Source organism: Nothoprocta perdicaria, unplaced genomic scaffold, assembly GCF_003342845.1.
Source record: "Nothoprocta perdicaria isolate Ctin4 unplaced genomic scaffold, notPer1 scaffold_141, whole genome shotgun sequence".
Taxonomy (NCBI): Eukaryota; Metazoa; Chordata; class Aves; order Tinamiformes; family Tinamidae; genus Nothoprocta; species Nothoprocta perdicaria.
The window spans coordinates 824918-832024 of NW_020454550.1; positions in this window are offsets into that span (position 1 = coordinate 824918).

The following is a 7107-nucleotide window of genomic DNA, read 5'->3' on the forward strand; positions in this document are numbered from 1 at the left end:
ACTTTTTATTGAAGACAATGAATTAATTAATTGTGGCATGGGTCAAATGCAGTTACTTATGCTCAGACACATGCCGAAAGCAGGATATAAGTATAAAATAATCTTAGAAATATGATACTTCTATATTAGTACAGCCTCTTCCAAATAAGACAAGTTATTTTGCACAGGATATTTTTGATGTTGAATTTTGATTTATGAGTGCTGCTTTTAAAAGATGTTTAAAGCAGTACACATTTATTAAAGAAAATGTTACATTTGTTAGCACAGAAACAAATCACAGGATATCTGAAAAGAATTCCGGTTCTGCTTCTGAGGATTAAGGACATCAGCATAGAATATTGATTGAGATGATGAGAAGAAACAAAACTCGAAGTAAAATTTTGGATCCAGGTATTCTGAAAAAAAAAAGCTCTAGATGTCTTGAATGTGGTATTTTCCTTCTTAGAAGGTATGAGCTGTTTTATAGGAAAGATGGCTTGTTCGACTTTTTTGACTTCTGCACACTCAGCCCTTTGACGACAGGGATTTACTCTGCTTAGATAAATAACTTATTGCTAATAAGAATGAGTTAAGCAGAATCTAGCCCATTCTAGGATGAAGTCAGTAGCCTGACTAAACCTATCTTCCCATCTCTGTAGGTATCATCTACACACTACCAGACTTCACATACATGATTCTATATTTTACCAGCAACAGGAAAGCTGGTATCCTTCTGAGATGTAACCTTAACAGTTAATTTCCAGTAATTCCAGGCTTTTCTATGTGTTCTTTGGCGGTGTACATAATGTCCCATATATTGGCCATCTTCTTGATGGACCCAGGCACCAATGACTTAAAACTTTTTCACAAAGTATCAAATGGGCTTCAACTCAATTAACAGGGAATCTACACTCCAAAGCAGCTGCTAGAAATGAATCTTTTGTTCAAGAAGGCAAAATCTGAATCCTGCACTGATGTGGCCTTCTTGTTCTTTTATTAACAACATACTCTGATCTTTCCAATGCTCTTGCCACGAACCCAGCAAGAAGAAAGCTTKTGCTGTGAAAGAACAGTCAGCACATGTTTTGTGTGAAAAGATGCACGCAGTCGCTTCCACAAAAGCAACAGATGACAAATACCCACTGAAGAAAATGATACAATACTCTGTAGAAGTACTTCTTGCTCCAGAAGTACAGTCCTCCAGGACAGACTTAAGAACAAGCAATTTCTCCACCTTACTTCTGTTTCCAAAATTCAGCATATTATTCTGGAGAACCTCAGGCTTGCGCAGCTGGACCTTGGGAAGACCCTAGCCATGCTGATCTCCTTGGGCTGATGCCTTAATCTCTTTTCTGGGGAAAATGCAAGTACTTTTTCAATTTCTGCACAAAGAGTCAATCTTGCCAGGCTCCCAGAGGGAGACTGAACCCCCACAAGTTCACAAGGAGTGCTTGCTCCTCCATAGGCTGTCGGGGAGCTTTGGGGTATCCACCTGGGGTGCCTCCAGCCACCGGCTCTCCTTAGGAGCCATCCCATTGCCAAAAGGCCCCCTCCAACCAGCCTTCAGCAGAATAAACAGGCATTTTATGACAGCTGCTTTCTATCAATCACTGAGTTACAACACTGTATCAGCAGCAAATAATAATTACTAGCATTAAGCAGCAGTAGGTAATTATTTCATTATTACTCTTGTATTTTTATGCAGATGCAAAGGGTGCAAAATTCGGGGGGGGGGGGAGAGAGAATAACAAAGCAAGTGTTCCTGCTGCTGTTTTATGGTATCTGTTTGTTTGTTTTAGCCCAGAAAGTTAACTTTCCCAGCCAAACAAGTCAACCCAGCTTCTCCCAAACAAGCCCCCCGCGGGGGCCGCCACGTGCTTCGCGAGCGGCGCGCGGGTCCCCCACGCCCTGCCTGGAACCGGGGCCGGGATCGGGATCGAGGTCGGTGTCGGGACTGGGACCGCGACCCGAGGCGCTGCCGCGGCTCCTGGCCGCGGGGTCCCGCGGGGCCGGCCCTGGCGCGGGGCTCCCGGGGCTCGGGTCCCTGGGGGGGCTCCGCCGCCCGTCGCGGTGCCCGCGCTCCCCTTTCAAACGCGGCGCCAGCGGCAGCGCAGCGAGCCCAGGCCAGGCGGCTGTGCCCAGCCCGGCCCCCCGCCCCGACCCCCAGCGCGGCCCCCCAGCCCGTGGGGGGGACCCACGGATCCCCACTCACTGCGGCGCGGCGGCTGCGAGGCGGGCGGCGGCGAGTCACGTCGGAGCAGGGCGCATCGCAGGTATTTCCCGTCGCTCTCCGGCGCGGTGGGTGTGGAAACCAGTTACAACATGTCAGGACGGTGTCGCACCAAGCCCGCCGCGGCAGCGGGGCAAGAACTGGCCCGCCCGCGCGGTGAAAGCCTCCCCCGCGGGCCCGGGGCTCCGCGATCCGCTGGGGGCTCCACGCACGGGGCACGGAGAGGGTGGCCGAGGGCCTGGTGTGTGTGGGGGAGCTTAAAACACCACCCCCTCCCTTCAGGCGAGTGTTTTACCGGGGGAGGTGTTTAGACTCAGGTTGCTGCAAAGAGCAGCTTCCCATCGAGGGAGCAATTGCAGCCTGTCCCTAAGCATTTAAGTTACTCAGGTGACCCTCTGTTTCAGAGCTTGCTTTTAAAGCAAGCAGGGTATGCAGGATAACTTAAATGCTTTTTTTGCACCCCACAGCTGTGCTCTGTGAGGATTAGAGCAGCGGGAGTGGAGGTAGAGCCTCCTGGTGAGGCCCAGAGCACTTTCCTGCAGCCTGGGACGCACCAGCACAGCCCACCTGGGCTCAGGAATGTGTGAATCTTCTCCAAGGGGCTTTTCCAAAAGATTAGCGTGTTTTCCATGGAATCGGGGAACTTGCAAGAGATCAATGTGCTGCATGAGTACATGGTGGAAGCACACCAAGTCTTTTTTAAAACTGTTTGTATGTTTGCTTTTGGTCAAAGTAATGGCAGCAGATAAAAACCTCTTTATAGACTGTGTCCTTACATTCCAGAAAGTGTCCTGGCAGTGGTGCCTGCGCAGGCAGGTCACTCACTGGCAGCTTAAGGCTATCCACTGTCACCCTGCCGTGGTGCTTTACCTGCAACAAGCCGTCCTGCCTGGCTTTAAACACAAGCTTTCCTCCCTCCGTCACTGCCCTGTTGCAAACGCAGGGTATGCAGCCATGTGTCTAAGCTAAGCTAAGCACAGCCCTACTGTGATTTTTGCATGACAGATCTCCAAGAAAAAAGAAATCCGATATCCACACAGGAATATAGGTGTATAAATGTATATGTATATCTGGTGGCTACTGGGCAAAGAGTAACGTCTGCTGACTAGTGGATTCAGGTAATGAGATGTGCAAGAGGATACAAGTGGTGTCAGGATATGCATGGACTACTGCTTATGGACACAGGATCACCTGGATTAAATGCATCAGTTGCATCAGAAAGAATTTCCCTCCACTCTTGGTGAAAAATAAAGGGGAGGGGCTGCTTTAAAAACAAACACAAAGTTTTATATTATACTTACTATGTAATAGTTAGCTAATACAAAGTGCTTTTATCCTATGAAAAATGTGTGGTCAGGAAGGAGAGCGTGGTTTTGTGGAAACTTGCCCATAAAGAGGTGGGGCCATGCAAATTTTTAACAGGGCAGATCTCTTTTGTAAGGTTATTTTAGAAAGGGTAGGAAGCAGATCACAAACACACTCCTGACCTTAACTGAATTGCTTAGACCAAAATTTACAAGTATTATTGGAACTTCCTATTAGCGAAGTCACTATAAACACAAAGCAGTAACAAGATCAGTAATAGCTTTATATATATATGGGCAATCTGTATTTATAGATATATATGTATATATACACACACACGTATTTGCTACATTGTCATAGGTAGAACAAATGTTTTTTTCAGTGCCTCAGCAGTAACTCACTTCAGGTATTGCTCTTGTATTACAGATCTAAAGCAGCATAAATACACATAAACACAATAAACAGTAAAGTATAAAACAGCAACAATATCAATAATAATAAAAATAAGGCATTGCTATTGCCATTGCTGCTGAGGAGAACTACATCTGCTCTAAAGCGATTGTGCCAAATTTAATGGGTAAACAGCATGATAAGAAAAGGGACGGGGAAACTGAAGCATATCTTTGCATGGAAGACACAGAAAAAGAGAGAACTGGTAGAGAATCTTCCAAATCATTGGTAGGTCTGCCTGAAGTTATAGACTGAAACCCTTTTGTATATGTACAAGACCAGACATTTCATACAGCTCGGCTAGGAAAACATGTTTTGGAAAGCTGCTACCCACAGAYAAACATTAAATGAAGAACTTTTTATTCAGTGGGTATAGGAACTTACAGCCACCAGTGGTGGTAGGGGTAGACAGTATCATCAAGTTCAATATATGATAAGAGAAATTCATGACCGTTGGGTTTAAAAATGGATAGTTAAAACAGATGCTAAAAGGAGTAGGTGGGGATATATTCCCTGGCATCCTTAGTTGTATCTGTGTGAATTCAGCAGAAACCTGCAGGGAATAGACTGCAGAAAGCAACCACTTCTGCCTGCCAAAACATCCTTTCTTTCTGCCACTCTCAGAAACAGAACCCAGTGAAGCATCCTATTCCTTGGCCTCCAAACTACAGTGAGATCCTGTTGTTGACAGAGCTTGTTCATAGGATAAAGAGTTGGCTGAGAAAAGAAACAACTGTGTATTTTATGTCACCATGTTGTGAATATTATGAGAATGAGCACAGTAATGTGGGAACTCTGACAAAGGTGCTGAGGGATGATCATCTTTGTGACTTCCACCAGTTTCCAGGTGTTAGTGCCGAGAGTCTTTCTTTTAGGGACAGAATTCCTTAGCCATGTCCTGGCCTGTCTGAATGCAGCAGAACATAAAAGATTGTCATCACAAATAATATCAGTCCATAATACTGATATGAATAATTATTAATAACAAATATTTAGATGAGTGCTACTTATATTCCTAGTGCGTATGTAATAGGATTTATTTTAGATTTACCAAGGACATCTTTGATTTTGAAGCAGTGGATGTTTATAGAATTCATGACATTTATGAATTGAACTTTATTAGATTTTAAACAGTTGAAAGAATACAATTCTGAAGATTTATAATATTTGCAAATCAAAAGCCATCCGATCAAAAGCATCATCATAGAGACTCTGAACACAAATCTTAGAGGAAATGTGCAATTCCAGATGAATATGAAATTCAGATCCAGATGAATAGCTTTTATACAAAACTTGATTAGTACTGATACAGTCCTCTTTTGTAAACTAGCAAAGAGAAAAAAAAAACTATGCAGAAGAGCAGAGATGGTGTAGAGAAACAGATATCCTACTCTCAATTCTTTCTTTTTTTCAAAATAAATAATAATAATAACCAATAATCACCATAAATAATCAATAGTTCTGTGCTTTGTATTGTACTGTGCTATTAGACCAGTAAAGTCTAGTGAAAGTGGAGGTAAGAAAGATGCATTTGAATTGTTATTATTCAGTCAACTGAAACACCTTTCAATGTCCAAATACTGATTATATTAACAATCACCCCAGCTGTTTCTATCAAAAAATGCCCAACCTTTAAAATATAAAGAATTAAGGTCTGTCATAGTGGGGGACTAAAATAGGATCCTCACCTATACATAATGGTATGCATGCATGTATACACACTTATTTTAAACCTTTGTCAAAGGTTAGATCCTGTATCATAGCTTTGTGCAAAACTAACTGAAGTGATTACAGGAAGCTCAGCTACAAAGAGAGCCTGTGGGTTTGCTTTTAGGAATTTATGATAAGAGATGAGTAAAATTATTCAAAGCATCCAGTTTTTAAAACACAATAAATAAAAATCCATCAGGCTTTCCTTTCTGCTCCTAAAATACATGGCTTAGAGACAGGGTAAAGAGCAGTGTGGGAGGAATCATCAAAGGTACAAAACAGCTCCCATCTGAGGAAGAATCACATGAACTAGGATTGTTCAACTGGGGAGCTGGAGGATCCTCAGAAGTCTGATGTGCTTCACATCACATCTAGTTGGGCTTTAAAACAGGGGTGAATATAGAGAAGGAAACTCCACTGCGGTCTGCTCTACTGGGAAGACGTGTAATTACAAAGTGGTGGAGGATGATAAAATACTSTTCATATATTTTCTCCATTCCTCCCCATTTCCATGGGCCTTATCTTGAGTCATTGAGGAGGAAGACATAGAGTTAGGTGCACATTTGATCTGGTTTAGTATAACTTTCTTGTGTTCTTTCAAAGAATGCTATGGCCAATGTATAACAAATGGGGCCAATGTATAACAAATGGGGAGTACAATTTCCATAGTTCAGATTAACTTTTCCATGCAGAGCTCTAGGAGGCAGCTTGTGCTGCTCTTCCTAAAGCCTGGTAGACCACAAACATGCACTCACACAGGTGTTCCTGTGTTCATATCCCTGAGTGACTAGCAGCAGATAGCCCCATCTCTCTGTTTCCTCTCCCACTGGTTAATGTGTGGGTTTTTTTTAGTGATACAAATAGGCACCTTCTTAATGCATTAATGAACTGTGACTGCAAATCTGGCATTATTAGCCCATGGCTAATGGACTGGGTATATGTAGACACTTTCTGCGTTGCTGCAAGGATACTCTAGCCAAGATATGATTTCACAAGTAAGTTTCTATGTTGTTTTTTACTGAGAAGAACGGTCAACCCTGTAAATGAATTAACAGAAAGAAAAAAAAAATAGAGCTAGAGGGAATAAATTGCTGCTCCACTTACTCATAATTTATTTTCTAAGCTATWACCACTTTGATAGGCCTGCATTTGCAAGGTAAGAACCTACTTTTGGCCTAGTATTTAGTTCTGCGCTCGGAGGTGAGGCTCGCAAAAGGATTAAAAGACTTTGTCTCCTTCAAATGTAAGAAGTGCCTAAAGCCGGTTTTCCTCCCGGTGCTGGTGGATGCAAGTGAATGCTTGGAGCCWGGGATATAAACTTGATGTTTACTAAAGTGCTTGCTGTCCTAATAAGGTTTGTAAGCCCCAGCCCCATCTTTCTCGGGACCTTTTTATAGTCTAAAATTTGGGGATGAAATAAAGGTTTCACAAGT